Genomic DNA, 19,217 nt, shown 5'->3' with positions numbered 1-19,217 from the left:
AGCTTCTTCCTGCAAAATCTGATTGCATTTGCAGCTGAAGTCCCTCTTGCTGACGGAAGCAGTGCAGTGGCACCTTTGGGATCGATGGTGCCCTGTTTTTCCCAGCTTGTGCAGAATGGCAAACAGCACCGTCCTCCACATCCCTATTGATTTCTCAGACTAGTATCGATCAGCCTGGTGACATATAGGTAATGTGTAATTAGTGACTTAGATAACAATAGCACCAAGATTGTGTATGGGTACTCCAACCTCTGCTAGAATCTCCAGGGTGGCAGCAAATAGGGGGGGGCATGGCTGCCTCCTAATTGCTGACCTACTATTAAAACCAAAGATCCTTCATTCCCTGCTGCCCTCAATGCCATACAAAGTGCTTTTGGAGCACTGCCTGATGGGGCCACTGGACAGTGGGAACATGCTCATCGCTCACAGAGTGCCAGCAATGTCACAGCAGCACCTCTTTGAGGAGATATAAAGGGAGCAAGCAGTTGTCCAGGCAGGGGATGGGTTGGGACTGGGGGATCAAAGCTGCAAGCGACGTTAAAAATGCTCAGGGCTAAAAATACTCAAGAAGAGTCGCCGACCACACAGCCTTTCCCACCCTGCTCCCACGCAGCCCAGCCCAGGCCTGACGCCACTGGTTTCCTGATGGCTGTTTTGGCATCCGTGGCAGCCTGGGAGCCCCATCCTGTTGACACTGAGGGTTGTTTGTCAGCACAGACAGCCTTGGGATTAGGAGGCTAATTAGGAACTTGGTGGTGGCAGCAGAGGGGAGCAGCACCCCGATGTCCTGGCATTGCCCAGGCAGCAGCTTCACATCTGAACCCAGAGACAGATCCAGTTCCCGCATCCCAAGGACAGCTCTTCTGCTTCTCCTTTGCCCTTCTCTGGAAAGAGCAGTGCTCCCATGACAGCTGGAAGTAATTAATGGCAGGGTCCTTGCCACTGCTCAGGTCCCCATTGCCAGCTTCACCCTCTCCCCTCCACATTTCACATTTCATCCTTGCGATAGTGACAGTAGCCAAAAACACTGGATGTGCCGGTTCCTTCCCTGCACAAGGCTTTTCCCCCTGCTCGCTTTAATTACGTTAGTGAAGCTGAAGAACTGCCTGTGGCACATTATTATTCAGCCAGTGAGCTCCTGCTGATTCCTGACACAACTGATAAATACCTGTGGGCAGGGCCCCATGCCACTGTGCTGAGCCCCAGTGCTGCAGTGCAGCCATGTGCTCCTTCACTCTGGTTCTGGTGTCACTCACACCTGACATACCCCGCTCATCTATTTTCACTCACACCGATGCAGTTCTCCAGTTTGCTGCTTTTGGGTTGTTTTTTTTTGCCAAGTTGCTCAAGCATTCACTTAGCCAAAAGCAGGCTACAAGGCCCAGGAACCCTCTGCATGGCAGGGCAGTTGAAACAAGGTGATCTTTGAGGTCCCTTCCAACCCAAGCTATTCTGTCAGCCTAAGACTCCACCCTCTCGCTCATGTTCCCACCATCACGGGCCTGAGGATGGCATGTCCTGGAGCAGGGTCAGCACTCAGCCCTGCAGCGATACTGGGCACTGGTGCCAAAGCCTGGATGATGTAGGTTCATCAGTCTCTGTCTTTTTAAAGACGGGGTGAACTGCCACATTATAAACAATTGGCTTTTCTTCCATCTACATTCCAACTGGTGCCACCCAGGAGGACAGCCTTGCCAGGTCTGCAGTTCGATGAACAATGAAAGTAGGATCACAAACATTGACTTGCCTCCGGCTTTTCACTGAAGGAAATTTCTGGCTGCTGTAAGAGTTCTTTCTCCACGCTCACTTCGGTGTGTGCATTCAAGTGACAGATCATTTTGGTTTGAGAGCTGTTTCGTGATTTTACTTTCAGAACTTGAAATTTTCAGCACAGAGCCAGGCCATTAAACTTAGCAGTAAAAGAGAGAGGGGCCAGCAGCTCTCCTAACAGCCAGGCTCCCTGCCACAGGGTAAGGCTGGGTTGGCCTTCCCTGGGCTGTATGCTCATTTCACACAAGGTGCTGAGCTGCTGAAGGAGAAGGGGCCAGATCCTGGCCATGCTGTACAGCAGCTGAGCCCTATCCCAGCCTCGTGAGGTAAGACAGGGCTTCATTTCCATCTGATGCCTGGACAGCTTCTTTCCTCTGCTTAGACCTCAGACTCTGGTTTGGTTATCTGTAGGTATAGTTTTGCCATCTGGCACAAAGATGCTTACACAGAGCCTTTGCCCTCCCTTTGGGCTGGGGATACAGCAGCAGTGTGCCTGGACTAGTGCCGGGAGCAGCATATTTCTCAATAGCCTCACTCAGAGAATAAACCAGCCATGTCCTTTCATTGGTTTCTTGGAGAGGGGCAATACATTTCCAGTGGCATCAGTGACAGAAGCAATATCCTTTCATTGCTATCATTGGAAAAGAGCAGTTTCATGCCATAAGAAAGACTAGTTCACTTGTACAAAACGTATTTTCTATTCCCTTAAACCCGGGGAAATCCTTGTCATATTAATATGTGGTAGAATAGCTTCTCTTTCAACAGTTCTCCGAGGGATTTGAGCTTAGACCAGTTATTGCACTTGAATGCTGTAACTGTACTTAAAGTGTATGTTTTGTTAGAAATAGCAGTGCTTTGTAACAAATGGAAACAACAACAAAACCAGCCCGACTGGGGCTCCAAAAATACTTCTTTGAGCACTGTGCCAGACGTGTTTCAGGTGGGAAAATCCATGCTTCATTTTCTGGGGGAATTTGACTTTTGCTTTTTCCCCTGGGTTTGGCTCACATCTGTATCTCCTGTTGCTGAGAAGATGGACGCAGACCCTTGCAAAGCCCTGCAGGGCCACCTTAATCTCCTTGCTGTTTGAATGGAGGTCCTAGCTGAGCTTCCTGCATCTCAAAGCAATTGTGTAGAGGCCACATCATTTTTATTGACTCGTCTGTCTGGAATGAACATATACTGTAAAGCAGGAAAAGACCATTCTCATCCTCTCTGAGGCTAACATGGATGCTTGAGAACAGCACAGACTGTTTGCAGTTTGGTCTGCTCAGAAGAATGCATTAATATTAGGTAGCCTTTGTCAACCTGGGCATCTGACTTTCTTTTCTGTCGATGTTGGAAATGTTTGGCTTTTTAGTCTGGTGTGCTAAACTGATATTAGCACCATAGAAGACAGTCTCTAGTCTTAGTGTCAGACAAATGTTTGCTGGGCCGGTGGGATTCTGGCTGTAATTTAACAGGGGGGCAGGGATGTGTCAGTGTACAGAGGAGCAGCATGTAGCAGTGAGAGCAGCACGTACATGCATTAAACAGCAGCAACATGATGTCTCAAAACGTGAACGTTGATATCAGATTAAGGTGAAGCCCCTGAATGCTTCAAAATCTGTTTTCCTGAGATTAGATGAAGCTCATGCGATCTGTAGATCTGTGTGGGAAGTCATTACCAGCCCCGGTAGCTCTCGCTGTTCATCAGAGAAGTGCTGGCTAGACTTGGTGAGAAAGGTGATAAATCTGAGCTGCAGCTGCTCTGTGTCCTTTGTGTCGCAAATTGCCGAGGCAGTTAGAAATGGCTGCATTAATGCATCAGTCAGTCCTGCTTTGAGAGGATGCATGCACAGATATAGGATTTCCCTAAGAAGGGAGCTGGGGAGAGCTGACAAATGGGTATTTCTAATAGCTACAGCCCTGTCTGGCCTGCAGCACAGTCCTGACTGTGTGAGTCAGACAGTTTGGTGGGATGTGAGACGTTTCAGTGCTGCCTCACTTGCTCTAGATGAGCATTTGAATGCAGCATCCTGAGCTCTGTGACCTGGGCTGCAGGGTGACTGGGCAGCCAGCTCTGAGAGCAAATGTGTGAGTGGTGGCTCTGGGCCAGATCCAGCTTCCTTTTTGCACAGTCTGATAATACAGGTAGGCCTGGCAGAGGACTCCATCTGTGTGTGGGTACGTAGAGCAGCTCCCAAGTGAGTGATGTTTGGAAGCATTTTGCTCTGCCTTCCAGTCTGAGATGTATTGCTTTGCTGGTAAGGAATAGATCTGCTAGGAGGATAAATTTATCCCACACAGAGTGTAAACACAGATGGAAAACTGGTGAAGCCCTTTTCAAAGTCAAGTGAATAAATCTGCTTAAAATACTGGGGCAGTGAAAGAGCAGGTGGGGAGCTGACCCAAAACCAGACAGCAGTGCTATGGGAAAGTTGTCTGGAAAGAGGGCACAAACTGTAGGATAACAGAAGTGTCTACAGTGAGGGGATTGCACAGAAGGCTCCAGCAAGATTACTCTCTTGTATCTTTTAAAGTTTCCTTTATTTTTTTGTGTCCCCCATGAGTTGTATACTGGGCACTTTAGATGGAGCAAGTTGGTAGATTTTTGCTCTGAACTAATCTCATCTGACCTTCCTAAGGCAGCATGTAAGGGATGCAACCCTGTGTACCCCAGTGGCTGGGATAAGCAGGATTTTGCTCCCAGTTGGGCAGCAATCACTGAACTGCAGCAGCTGTTATGTGCATTGCCCTGGAGGGGCAGGATTGGCATGTCTGTGCCACTGAGGATCAGCTTCATGTTGATGGTTAAGTCTTGCTTCCTTGATTTTCAGCTCCCATCCTGATAATGCCAGCAGGAGATCCAGGCTCTGGGTAGCGATTGGGAAGGGTAGGACCATGCTGGTCAGCTCTTCTCATCTCACCCAGAGCACTTGTGATGCTCTGCAAGATGATTGCTCCTGGACCACTGCCCTGCCCCAGCAAGGCTTTGTTCATTTGCCTAACCAGAAAGTCAAAACATAAATAAGCCTTGGGGTTTGGGAACTGCATTCAGCCCAGGACACAGCAGCAGGAGCTGGCCCTTACTGGTGGCTGAGGAAATGTGATGTTGTGTTTCCCACCCAGCCGTGACCTTGGCTGAGCCCGTAAAATGAACAGCCCCTGTTGCCTCCTGATAGGGGCATAAAAATATAATTACTTGAAGAGTGACTTACAATTCAGTGAAACAAGGACCTTCTCCTTTTGATTGAATTACACAGCAGTATTCCTAGAAGACTGGGAGCAGATGGTGAGCTCTGGCCAGGCATTTAACAGCCTGAGTTACTGTGTGGAGGGGATGAAGTTGAGTATGGCTGCATTGTGCTGCTTCTGCCTTTCCGCTTGCCTTGGGCTGCTGTCATGGTGCATTCCATGTGAAGAGAGAGAGGTTGGAGGATGGGGCAGGATGGTTTGCAGCAATGGATTGAGAGTCTTGTAGCAGAAGGGCTCGTTTTGCAGCAGTGGCATACAGCTCACGTAGCAGCAAAGAGGCAAAAACTGTGTTTCTGTAAACTCAGGCTGTGGTCCCAGGTAGGCACATTTTGAGCAAGGCAGTAAAATCAGACCAACTATCAGCAGCTTGTTGTGTTATCAGCTGTGTGTGCTGTGCATTTTATGAGCCAACCTTCTCATCCCACTGCTGGGGTTGCAGAAATCATCGCATCCCTACACAGCTGGGGCAAACCGCCGCTTTTATGAGCTCCCCTAAATCAAAGGCCCTTTCTGTTTAGAGATAAATTAACCATTCTCTCCCTTCCTTATTCTTGTTTTAAATGGCATAACAGCCAGCTGACTGCTAGGTGAGATGCAAACCTTGTTGCTGAGTCGTGCCCGTCGCATTGTCATTTTGATTATTTTTATCAAATAAGCAAATGTTCTTTCGGAGCTCTGAAGTCCTTATGAGGAAGACTCATTTTCTGCTGCCGTGATCTCTTTGTTGCAGGTGGGTGATGTATGAAAAGGAATTGCAAATAGCTGTTTACAGCAACCAAAGTCACGGAACAGCCCACTTTAATTTCTGCTATCTGTCGGAAACCATTGTTGGCGGTGGTCAAAATTAATTAAGCAGGAAGGAAGAGAGCTGGGAGGCACTGTGCATCCAGTTCTGACATTGAAATATTAATGGTGAGCTAATCAAGAAAGACTATGAATAGCTAATCAGCTTACAGTTTGCATTTGTAGCGATGCGGTGAACTTCTGGGCAACAAACAGCCCTTTACAGGAGCGCTGGAGCAGAGGCAGGCTGCCTGCTGCCTGATCGCTCTATTTGGAAATGAACAAAGAGCTCGTGCCTTTTGCATCTCACTGCCCTGCTGCTGCTCAGTGCTGCAGTGGTGTTGCCTGCATTCCTCCCACTGTGGGCTCAGAGAGTCTGGCTGCAGTGCTCCCAGTGCTGCGTCCCTTCCTCCCAACTGCCAGGGAGCTCAGCTCCTCTTGGGCACAGCTGCAGCATCTGTCCACCAACTGATCCTGTGCAAAATACCGCAGCCTTGGATGTGGGAGCTTGTCCTCTCACTCCACACCCGGTGTTGGATGCCTGTGGGAGAAGCAGCCTGTGTTCCTGCATCTCCTGCCTGTGTGACCAGCATTTCTAAGTTGTTTCCAGGCTGGTTGGGGGATACAGAAGGTGATGATTGTGACGAAAACAATGAGGAAATGATTCCATGACAAATTTGAGCTGACTCTGACCAAAGTCAGAACAGTAAATGTCACCCTTGAGTGCCAGGAGGTGTCAAGCAGCATTTCTCCCTTCAGCATCAGCATAACGAGGGCCGTGGCTCTGGAGATCTGTACTGCCATGTTTCTGCAAACACTTCCCTCCTCTACCCGCTTGGAAATTGGATTTCGTGGGCTGAGCAATTTGTGTGCAGAAGATAGCAGTAGGGCTGATAAGCAGGAACCTGTTTACATGCTCACAGCTAATGCTGCAGTCGGGCAGGGGACTGCCGGGATTATTTTTTTAACACTCTCAAATGTAATCCTTGGGGCTGAAGGTCTCATTGCTGCTGAACAGGGAGAAATCTGAACAGGGCAGTTTTAATGGGTAACAAATATAGGATTGGCTTCATGTGAAGCAGAAGGACAAAGGCAATAAGTAAATGGCAAATGATAAGGTTTTAGAATCAAGAAGCGAGTGATAAGGAACAACATACCTACATTCTCTTGGGCGAGGCAGTATTTCACATGTTGCCAAATTAATAGGAATGGCCCCAAGTACAGAAAGGAGCCTTGGCGTGTCTCTCTCACAACAGAGGGGACATTCTGGGAAAGGAAAATAGAGAGCAGATGGTGTCAGTTAAGCACAACATGAAGGTCCCAGCAATGTCCAGGGGTGTGCTGGAGCCCATTGCTGTCCAACCCCCTCCCACAGGATATGGAGAATTCTCTTGCTGCACTGGGTGGGTGCCATGATGCCCAGCCGCAGCTTCTGGGGACTGGCAGCTGGGTGAGCAGACAGGATGGCTCCAGGAGGTGCACTCTGGAATGCACTTCTCTGTTGCTCCAACATAGCCCAAATCTGTCAACCTTTAGGGCTTGCTGTGAAGGTCATCTGCAAGCAAGGTTACTTATCTCAAGCAGAGCAGCAGGCCTATACCATGAACCTTCTTCCAGGAACCAGGTTCTACCCCTTTGCTTTGGCTGCATAGCTGCACACGAGATCCAGGGAATTATAGGTGCATGAAGGTGTACGTTAAACCCGCAGATATAAACAGATCCTACTGGCATGTACCTGAAGCACAGAGAGGGAAACACATTTTTTACAGATAATTCATTCAGTTGTCATGAAAACACCCTCCCAGCCAGAAGTTGGTAGTATCTTTTCTTTCAGCTGCTCAATTTTCTTTAATCTGCCCTTGACATGTATTGAAGACATTTATTGTTTTGCGCACACCAGAGCTAAAGATTCCAAGATCTGCTATGCTGGGAGGCAGAGCTGCTGGTCCCAGCACTGAGGTGAGGCTGGGCCATCCTTGGCATTCACTCCCCATAAGAGAACGTAGCAGCTTTTCACGTGAGCCAATGAGTCCAAACACCTGACAAGCCAAACAAACTGCTGAACGCAAATCCAGTGGAGGGTCTGACCCTGTGAGATGCCTCCCCATGTGCTGAGTGGTCCCAAATGCCAAAACTGAAGAAGTGTAAGAGATCCTATGAAAATGTATGGGCTCATTTTACATAGGCAGAGGTAACAAACTGACACAGGTTAATTTATAGCTCAGTTGTATGCTGATTGCAAAGTATACATTTCCAGCTAGGAGTCATTAGTAAATCACTTTCCCATCAGTTCTCTTGGCATACAAAAGAAATTTCTCTCTCCCTGACATTTAAAAAAATAATCCTAGTAAGTTATACTCTCTGTGACTTTATAGCATTAAAAGAAGACTAAAATCTATAACCTCAACCTTTCACAAATGTACAGTAATGCGATAACAAATTTGCTTCGAACAGCTGCTATCTTGGTACCAACTGGCATGAAGGAGGGAAGTAATTGGCTTGTTTTCAGATAATTACCATAATTGTAGTGACACCATTTGGATCACATCTAACTGCGTTCCTGCTGCAAGTTATAATTTAATAACTGGCAGAATTTAGACTGACAGTAAAGGTAAAGTCAGCATATGGTGGGGAAATGGGCATATACTTCCCTCACTAGCTTCACTAGTGCAGGCTCTGCTGCTCTTGCTGTGATCTCACTGCTTTTCTTTAGCCCTTGACTGGCTCATGTCTTTGTTCCTTTTCCAGTGCTTGACCTGTGAGACCACCTTTTGGCCCTTTTGCACTTTCTGGATGGAGAAAAATCACCTGGGTTCAGTCCTACCCCAATGACTATTTTCTTTAGGCACTATTTTTAGCTGTCCTAGTTTTGCTGGGGGCCTATCAGAGCTCTGCTCTGAAAGTGGATTAAACCACGGTCAGGTGCTTACAGGCAGCAGCCAAATGCCTTTCTCGAGGTTGAACCCAGACCCTGCATAGCAGGGCTTGCTCCTTCAGTCCCAGCAGCAGCAGTGGGGCAGCAGAGTGTGCTGAGCTCAGCATGACATGGTGGATAGACCTTGTCCCTTTTGTGTCTTCTTGTTCTTGCTGCTTTTGGCCAGTGTGAAGGGAACTCAGCTTCTCCTGTATTTCCAGTCCTGACAGCTGCCCGGCCAGCCCCAGGAGCAGGGGCTGCAAGGTAAGGCTGGGAGATGGCTGAGACTAACACAGAAAGACAAGAAGAGATATGAGCTGGGCACTTTTTGCCAGGCAGCTACAAAACAGAGCAGAGCATTGAGCCTTGCAGGGTTTGTATGGGTTCTGGAGCTTTCCTGCAGAACCTGCCTTGCTTTGAGTACATCAATGAACATCTCCATTTCCACTTTGCAGAGCAGAAAGCAATACTGACAGAGCCCAAAGAGAGGTGTCACTGGAGCTTTTCCAGTCCCAAATGAGAGCAACTCTTCAAGTGCATTTACTTACTTTGCTTTATGCCCTTTCTGTTCCTTGTGGCTCTTCAGCTTTGCCCAGGCTGAATCCAGACAGCTCTGTCAGACAGCAGAGATCAGGGAGATTGTGCAGACCTGCAGGGTGAGAAGGTTTAATGCTCATCACCAGGGCAAAGCAGCATTCCCGTCTTTCCACCCACACCAGGGCTGTGCTCTGCTATGGCCTGGGCAGAACCAGGACCTCCAACTTCCATATATATATATGGAATATATGGAATATATACATATGGAAGTTGGAATATATATATATAGATGAGTCCCGGGAGTGAGATGATTTTTGATGCACTAGCTGTAGGTCTGTGATACAGCCTCAGCCTGGGGGGTGCCCAGCTCATCACACACTGGAGAGGACTTTGGCACAGCACAGGCAAAGTGCTCATCATCTCTAATAAACCCATCTGCCAAGCTGAGGTTGTCCCAGCCTCCAGTGTCTTGGCACACGTGCAGTGCTCACACAGAGGGAAAGGAAGGTGGTTGACTGAAAAGCAAATCTCTTATCTGTTTCCCTGGCTCAGAGGGATGGTCTCTAGTGTGGTTGATTGGAAGCAGCAGGAACTGGACTGGATTTGCGAGGTGGGGGCTACATGCCTGGGAGTGTCTGGATGGTCCCACGCATCCCGTCTCCCTGCCCCTCGCACAGAAACTGCAGGGTAACTGTTCTCCCTCCCCCTCTGTGATTTATTGCTGCCAGGAGGCTGCGCATGTGGATGTGGCATAAATCTCACCAAAAAGAGAGAAGGAAATTTGCATTCATTCTCTTCCTGGCATACTGAATGCAGCTTTCCAGTTCACTGCTGAAACCCCATGCAGGTTTGGAGCAGGAGGGCCAGGCACTTGCTTTAGTAATAAGCATGGCCAGTGCTGAGCTTGCTGCCCTGCCAGAGGAAGCTCCCATGGCCAGCAACTCCCCACATTCAACAGTTACACCTGTGTTAATTGAAATCCACTGCTATTTTCAAAAAAACTGCATGAACAAAGAACACAGGCAGTTATTGTCTCTGGGATTACATTTTCACTGGAAGCCCATCAGTGTTTTCATTAGCCAAGAACAAACTGGCTACAAAGCAAAGCAAGAAACGTTAAGAGAGGAAGGAGGAAGAACAGTGAACATAACACATTAATCAGCAGCAGAAGTTGGAGGCAGTCTGCACACCTCGGCTTCTGCACGGGCTGACGGCTGCAAATAGCACACTGAACCAATGGAGGAAGTAAAGAATTAATTACAGTTCCGAGACTCAATCTCACTTCCAGCCACAGACAGCATTTATTAAGATCTCACTGAGGCAGGAAAGATTGAACAACGGACTCAGGGGACTGTGAAGGGGAAAAGAATTAATCAGTTTGTCTCAGGAGACTGGAGAAGTCAGATTAAATAAAAACTGGAAGAGAAATGAAGGGTGGAAAAAGATGGTTGGAAACCTGGACCTATTTGAAGAAGAAACTCTGGAGGCACAGCTGGGAGGACCCTCGAGCTCTGTTCCTCCACCATGGAAGCTGGGGAGTTTTAAGGAGAAAAGCTGAAAATGTGTCTCATATCCTTGAATAGGTACAGAAATCTCACATTTAGGGCTCTTGCTGCTTCTGCCTGGCAGAATGAAGCTATGTAACATGGCCTTAGTTTTCCCACTTCTGATCCTTGCTCCAGTGCATCACAGAGGTGCTCGGGTCCCCCAAGCCCTAAAGTCACCCTAATGGACCTGGGAGTCATTCCCTATCCAGACTGAAGTTCCACGGCAGCAAAGAGTGGTCAGGAAGGGGAACTGAACGTGGGTATTTGTCCAAAGCCCACACGTACCAAACCAACACTCTAAAACAAAAATCTTTGTCTCTGCCTATTGTCAACCCAGTGTTTTCCATCATGATAACATTCAATTATTTCTCTTCTAAAGCATACAACTTTTTTTCTCTTCTTTTGTGTCATTGCTTTTCTGCCTGTGTCATTGCTTTTCTCTCCTGGGAAAGGTCACTGGGCTTCCAAATGCCTGCTGTGTAATTAGCTGTGACAAACACTGCTGATGGTGACCAGTGCCGAGGTCAAAGAGTTTTAGTGGGTGTTGAACATAAACGTCCCAAGAAGGGAGACTGTTCCTGATGGGAAACGGGCATCCATTGCCAAGCTCGCTCTGCTCAGTGGCAGAAACTTCATGGGAGCCAGAGGAGATGCCTTTGGCTTATTCTTCCCCCTTGGAAATCCCCACAAGTCAGATGTGGAGCCACAAATAAAAACCTCTTGTGCAGTTAAGCAGTGAATGGCAGAACACACTTCCTTAAGTTCGTGTATACAGGAAAGCATTCCTAGTTCTCTGGCATATCCAGAAACACGCTCTTTTGAGAAAGTCCTTATGGAAATGCAAAGTACCCAGAGGATGCTTTCTTCAAACCCCAGAAGCACTGATTCAGAAGAGAGCCCTCCTTGGTTACTGGCTGCAACCAGAACGCTTTCCTGATATGACACATCCATTTCCTTAGCAGAAGGCTGCTGGAAGCATGGCTCTGTGCCCACTTCTTTTTAGAAAGCCTCCAAGTTACAGGGATTAACTGGTTATAGTAAAGCACAGAACTTCTCAGTCCCTTTCCTTACAAGCAGCTATCTAAACAGATGAACCAACCCTTAAAATACAAGAAAGCTTCAGAGCAGAATGTTTTGTTTTTGTATTATGGCAAAGAGAGGTCAGAGGAGGTACGTTATGCTGATTCTGTAATGGTATTTCCTAGCAAAACCACTAAATACTGTTTGGTTTGTTAGCAGGAGCTTAATATGTGAGAATGGTAATGGGGAGGGATGGATGCTTTAAGTGCTTATACTGGACCTTCAAAACCAGAAATACCTATTAAAATAGATTTCATCTACCTATCAGGAAACATTATGTTTTGCAGAAGTTTTTTCATTTTTTTGTCCAGTCTAGTTTTAAGTCTATCAGTAAGCCAAAGGACAGCATGTTTTTCACAAGGCAAGGTGATGTGGCACATATACTATCATAAAGCCTATGGGAAATGTGGGACAGGAAAGACTTCATATGGAAAAACCCCAGGAACTGCTGTATCATGATTTTCATCATGAAAAATCACCGAAAAAGAATACACTGTATTGTGTTTCTCATGTTTTGGGTGTTTCAAGCAGGAAAGATAGGAAAGAGAAGCCATCAATTAAAAAAGATAAGACTGTACGAGCAGGAACAACTTTAACAAATTCTTAAGGTCACTGACTCATCTCACGGATGCAAAATAATGAAAGCATCCAAAAGATGTTTTGACAAGATGTGAATCACCATCTTATAGCTAATGAGTTTTGAGATCTGGCACTTGTGCACTGCGCATGAATCTTAGTGCAAGTCATAGATAAGTGCCATCCAAGCTCCTCTGTGCCCAGCAATGGCACAGCAGTGACTCTTAGCTAAGAGGTCCCAGCCCCTGCCCCTCCCAGCAGAACTGAGCTCAGTTTTCAGGTGAACAAAACAACAGGCCACAGCTGCAGGCAAGGCTTCAAGAGGGAAGGGGAAAAAAAAGAGCCTGTTTCCCAATGCACACATTTTTCAAACAGGAATGAGAACTAAAAAGGGAAACCAGATAGTCTCCTTCAGAAAACTAATGAAAAGGATGTTCACAGATAAGTCAGGACATTGCTTATATTTTCTTTACCATGAGATTTGAAAGCCAGGTCTGGAAGAGCCTCCCTCAGCCACCTCTGCCTCCAAGAGAGGCCCCAGTTCCAATCATACAGAGCCAATTGCACCCATCTGTTTTTTTCCTACAGTCAGTGCTTTCCAGTAGTGCCTCCCATGAACCAAGATGTCTATGACCATTAACCAGCCCAGAAAAGACAAAAAGAAGTCTTCCTATAGCTTCCCAGCTGGGTTTTTCATCACGGTGGTGAAAGACCCAATGCATTTCTCTTGATTCCCTTGAGTTATTGATGGATCCTCAAATTAGATGAACAGAGTCAGGCAGGCTCAGAAGTCTTGCTAGGCTCATTACTTTAAGGAAATGTTAATTGCTGCTTCTGCAGTCTAAAAAAAGTGCCTTTCCTCTGCAGCAGCTTCAGTTAAGCACTGCTAATTGCTAAAGCTAATTAAGTTGCTGTTGCTCCTAGATACTGGTTCAGGGTAGGCTGCAAACACAAAGATCAGCAGCCAAGCTGCTGCAGCCTGGCTGGTGTGACCTGAGAGGGTGTGGGGCAGCTGAAGGCACTGCCCTGTGCTTGGTGCTGTCTGTGCACAGCAGGGTGAGAGCTCTGCATCCCAGCCAAAGCCACTCATTTGATAGGACACAGCCAGAGAGGTGGCAGATTTCTAGACAAGAGATGAGAATTGAAGACAAGAGAAAACACAGAAGATGTGGCGTTTAGCCCCAGAAAAAGAAACTTCAAGTGCCTTTTTGACCATACATCTCATGTCTGTTTCTGTCTCCAAAACTCCCAGCTGAAAAGCGGCACTATGTTAATTATACCACCAGAACATTCTAATATCTTTCTGAAAAACAGGGTCACTGTTAGGATGAAGCACTTGGTGGTTAGAGCAGCCCCAGCAGCCTGGTATAATTGCTCCAAAGGGGTTACACGTTGCCAGGCTCCCTGGGAACTGCTGCTTTGGGACTGAAGGCAGGGACAGCCCTGCTGCAAAAAACAGCCTAAAAATGGCACCAAAGCACCACTGGCCCAAAGAGGCATCCCAGGAGAGCTGCAAGGAAAGAAATTGGTCTTTAGCTTGGTTGTTCTGCCTCACTACTCTCTTCCTCAAGGCAGGAGAGAAGCAAAACAAAGAGGGCCATGCTATAGGTTAGTGCTCCGGAGAGGACCTTCCTGGATCCTGCTTAGGGAACATGCGGTGAAATAACTCAAATCCAATTAACATCTGAGTTAAGGGACTAGAGTGAAATAAAGGGCAGTGAGTCTCCGAGACTCTATTTACATGATTTATTAGGATATAGCTGTCTGCAGAAGCAGGAGACAGCTGTTATGTTTAATTTATGAGGACACAAAGGGGGAAAGGGCTCACCTACAAAGCTGTTGGGGGTTCCTACCCCACCAGTGCTAAATCTGCTGCTCACCGGACTAAGCTGCAGGGTTGGGTTTGGCAGATCTGTGAGTGGAAAAGCACCATTCATTTCCTCTGACTGGCTTCAAGGTTTGTGCAGAGGGAAGAGCCAAAACTTAGAGATCAAAAAGGGAAACATTCTTTCAACAGATCTTTCAACAGCAAGGGGCAAGGCACATAGTGGAAGTTTTCACAGCAAAAGTAAAGGTGGTGAATTGTGAGTCCTCTAACCTCTTTCTCACTGAAACTCCCCATTTTGAGCATCTTCTAGGCCAGAAAAGCTATGTAAGCTGACAGCCTTGGAACAGCTCCACCATTTGATGTTTGTGTGTTGGTAGAGAAAGCACAGAAGGATTTGCAGTGACGGATGAAATCTGCAGTCCTTCTAACACACCAGTTAAAGTGATTTTGCCTCTTGAAAGCCAAACTAGAAGTTTTCTATCAAAGAGATATTTGATACCAGGAAACTAAGGATTGTGTAGAAAATAAGGTATCCATAGATTTCTCACATTGCAATCAGTATTCATATGAAATAGCTGTCTTCCCTGTCCTGCATAGCAATGCACCATGATCAGACCAGCTGCTGTTTAATACAATAGCAGGGAAACAGAACCACAAATAACGTAACTGCCTACAACCGGCTGTTCTCGAGAAGAGCGTGGGGTTATTTTGCTTTTGTTTTGTGTTGTTTTTCGTTTTTACGCTTCAGTGCTGTTCCCAATATCTATTACAAGAGGCGCCAATGTCCTGTTGTATCACTACTGCAAAATTGGATGCTCCAGAGGGAAGGAGCCTAATTAGGTTTATTATTTATTGCAGCCTTGGATTTGGCAAATCCCCTCCCAGCAAGACTGTGTTCAGTTCTAGCATATGTTGTTTGGATCCATAATATGAACTTGAAAGCTAAAAGTACTTTTTCCTAATGGGTAGATGTGAGCCTTCTTCCAAATCTCAACAGGAGGCAGCAGGCTCTCCCAGGGGGTCGCCTTTTTCTGTTAAGTGTTTCTCTAATGGGTTCAGTGAGAAGCAATACTGACACAGAGCAAAAGGATCAGAAATCAGCCCTACAGTCACAGTTCACAGCCTCTGCTCCCAAACACCTTTGTAGCCACTCTATGTGCCTTATTCACGCAGTCTGATCCCTCTTAGAAAAACAACAGGAGCATCCCTTGCCTGTTTTCAAAAACTGACTTAGATCACATTTTTTTAAATGCTCCTAAGTACAGTTCAAATATAACTTGCAGAGTAAGAGCCATCCATTCCAAATGAAGAAATCAGGTTGCTCCAGTTTTTTCCTGCCAGTTTGAGAGCCAATGGCACTCACTGCTTGTAAAGTGAACTTTAAGGGGGACCAGTTTTAATAGAGTCATTTGTGTACCTTTCTACCTAAAACGCAGCCAGGCAGGCACATCCGAGTTCTTTTGTTCCCAAGTGACTTCTAACGTGTCCCAGAGGGACCTGAAACACCACACAACAAGAAAACGAAGCCGTATGAGGAGCTCTTGCTGTCAAAAATGCTGTGATTTCTCACATCCCAGTTTAGCAAGCACAAGAGAAATGGCAGAAAACGTGACTTTAAATGAAAGGCAAGAAAAATGCTGCATAAATGCATTGGTAGTTAAGTCTTTGCCACAGAAAGCTGATGTGTTATTTTCCGAGCCATATTTCATCCAGTACCCAAGTTTAAGACAATAAGCTACTGTTCATATCATGCATGCTCATTTTAATAAGGGACCTGTGCCTTCCTTGATGGAGCTTTGCCATAGACCCCACTAATAGCTCTGTAATCTGAAGTATTGCAACTTTCCTTGCTTTTGAGAAGCAGCACACAGTGCTATTCCTAAAACAGAGCAGAGATGGGCATGGTCAGCTCTTGCAGGAGAGGTAATGCTGCAGAAGAGAGAATTCAGCCTCACAGGAACATAGGGCTGTACTTGGAACTAATCCCATATCTCCTGAACCACAGACAGTGCTATGCTGACCACTCCTTATTAGAAAGGGTCATTTTTCTCATTTCCTTCATTCACATTCACAGTGGCAAGGGAGATGATGCATGCAAATGTACTGAAGAGCTTTCGATGACATTCCCATGAGCACTAGTTTAGTGGCTGTTGCAAACAGGTGCCAAAACCAAAAAAGGGCACAACTTGAAATACAGAATACAGGACAGAAAGCAGTTCATTCAGATTCCTCCACAGCTCCCTCCCCTTTACCGTCCCTTTCAGTGGAGTTCCTGTAGGCTTTGGTGGACCCACATGGGGTGCTGCTCTCTAAGCATGGCCCCTGAGGTGCAGGGTAGTGGTGCTCCTACCTTATATGAGGAGCTACCCAACCAACCTATATGAGTAATTCTGCCAGCAAGGAAGCATTAGAGGCAAGATGGCTCCACTGGCTCCTTTTCAAGAACTTAATTTGGATACAGATGCCATTTTTATCATTCCACTTTAGGACAAAGTCAGTAGTCAATCCAGACTTGAGTTCTAGAAAAGTCAGTTCAACTTTTCAGGGTCAGAGCAGCTCTGGCTAACAAGTGCATAGGGCAGTTCTCATGATGAGCAGCACTGTAAGTTGGAACTATTGGATGACTTGCAATCATACCTCCATATTTACATGGCTGTGCATAGCACTGGAAACCTGTAACAGCTCCTCTCACTGACTTTGCACCCCCAGCACTCACAGCTTGCTCCTGGGGGGCTCCAGGGGTGCCTGCATGGCCCCTGGCTCTCATCCTTTATCAAAAGCTCTCCCTCACCCCACCAACAAACTCATTTTTAAAAACTGTGTCAGCTGCAGGGATGCAGATGGTCGCATTTGCATCAAACAACTTTTAAATTATCATTCAAATTAAATTAAATTGAAAATGCAATGAGCTGTTCCTGTAGATCTAGGCACACAAAGATGAGTTAATGAAGGTCACATTTGTAACCAGTGAAGAACATTTAAATTGTATCATGCCTAGAATGGTACACCATTAGAGTAACATGCTTTCCTAAATAAGGACAATTTGTTCTTGAAGACCTTGTGCAGGATGGCTCCCTGCCCCCAAGAAAGGATTGGTCTTTGGGACTTTTGTGGTTAAGACAGGGAGGAGTGGTGCTGGCTCTGTGGAGCACTGGCAAAACGTGTTGGCCAAGTGGTGCAAGGCCTCCAGCATCAATCAGGGCAATGCAGGTCCCACCTCCTGGTCTGAATGCAAAGCCAGACATGCCTGGAAAGCCCTGTGTAACACAGCTGAGAGGTACATCTTCAAACAAGAGAGGTGTAGTTTTGCAGGCATGCACCCTGCATGCCTCTGGTTGTAATTGCCTCATTTACACACACACACAACTGCATACCTTTTGCCTTGGGTTGTGCTTGTAGTCATCTTTGACAAACTGCCCTGTAAGAGCTTTTGTGACATCTGTCATCTTCATAGCTCTCTGTTGTCACAACCATGTCATACAAATTAACCATACCATTTCCATGTGCTGAGATGAAAAATGAAACCTGTTTGGCTTGTAAGTGGCAGAGCTACCCTGCCGAGGCTTCCCCCGTCCTGCTGCTCCTCTGGTACTGGTTTTGGCCTTGACGAGACACTGTGCAAGCAGAGGAACTGAGCACCAGACCAAGTGACCCAAGTCCAGGCAGCCATAACCCAATTAAATTAATGACAAACAGAAAATCATAGTCACTGCTCTTCCCCTCTCCTTTGTGTGACCACTACACATTACCTACAACTGCCTCAGGCCACATCACACACTTTTTTCCTGAGAAAAGAACTATTACTTAGTACAGGGGAAAAAATAGCAAAATTACATACCAAAGGCTCCTTAGCAACAAAGCTCTTGTTCTCACACATTCTCTGTTCCAAACTCAGGTGTGAAGTCAGATGCTGAGAGATCAGAGAAACCTGTGAAACGGAGAGTAATAACTGGCAAGGTTTTTGGCATATGGAGATAGCTTTTGCAAGCAAAGGCTTAAAAGCTGCAAGTCTGCATCAGTGGTAGCCTGCTCCCTCACAAGAAGAGAGGAGGGGGAAAGAAAAAAAAAAAAAAAAAAAAAAAAAAAAAAGAGAGAGAAAAAAAAAAAGAAGCTAACACCTGCCATCAAAAGGGACTAATGTACTTGCTTTAATTAGTTGCTGAGGTTTTAGTATATCCAACACAGCTGCTTGAAAATGGCTGAGTGCATCTGAAAGCTTGGAAAGTGAATGTTAGAAAATCCACCCAGCTCAAAGGGCTGTGTTACTGACATATTGCGGCTAAAGCAGCCCAACCACAGCTGAATGCACTTGATAATCCCTTGCAACAAGAAGTACCGGGTTCAGCTGCTGAGGATAAGTGGGTTAACCCCATCTCCTAAGCATGCTGCTGGGAGATAGTGATGTGCCTTGGCATACTCAGTATAAAGTACTGTTCAGATGTTTTCTTAAACACTCATAACAGTTGTAAATCTGAGGAAAGCCCTTTTGATCTCAGTGGGTGATGGTTGAATTTGTAACAGTGCAACTGAGAACAAAATCTATACCTGAATGTTCTACTTGGAGAAAGCACCTCCAAGAGCAACAGCATCCAAGACACTGCAACAACTAGACTTAAAATATTTTATGCAATTCATTCCTGAGATACAGATGATAGTAGAAAAACAGAACGTCAAGACAAACTGATTAAAAAGTGAGCCTGAAAGCTCCCTTACAAATGATAGGCTCGGTGGTGAATGGTGATTTACTCTCTGTTTTGTAAACCAATTTATTTATCAGTAGTTGAAATTAAAAGATTTTGCAGGAATAACAAAGTTACAGATATATGACTAGAAGGAAAATATTAATGCTCCTGCCTGGATTCAACAAAGGAATTTTAGCCTTTGTCTTGTTTTTGATCATTGCAGAACAACTTTCCATCTAAAACTGCAGTCACCCTCTCAGAAC

General features: G+C 46.2%; 1 protein-coding gene and 1 long non-coding RNA gene across 2 annotated transcripts in view; one reads left to right on the top strand and one right to left on the bottom strand.

Moving 5' to 3' along the window:
* LHFPL7 (LHFPL tetraspan subfamily member 7) overlaps window positions 1-19,217 on the top strand; it is a 56,313-nt gene that overhangs the window by 12,646 nt on the left and 24,450 nt on the right. The window lies entirely within an intron of this gene.
* Window positions 8,686-18,236, bottom strand: LOC140260671 (uncharacterized). Its single transcript, XR_011905599.1, has 3 exons — window positions 18,111-18,236; window positions 9,253-9,353; window positions 8,686-8,991 (listed from the first exon to the last, which is right to left on the bottom strand). It is a non-coding gene; the product is annotated as an uncharacterized lncRNA (long non-coding RNA).

This window comes from Excalfactoria chinensis, chromosome 19 (assembly GCF_039878825.1).
Source record: "Excalfactoria chinensis isolate bCotChi1 chromosome 19, bCotChi1.hap2, whole genome shotgun sequence".
NCBI classification, from domain to species: Eukaryota; Metazoa; Chordata; class Aves; order Galliformes; family Phasianidae; genus Excalfactoria; species Excalfactoria chinensis.
This window is presented reverse-complemented; position numbering and strand designations above follow the sequence as displayed.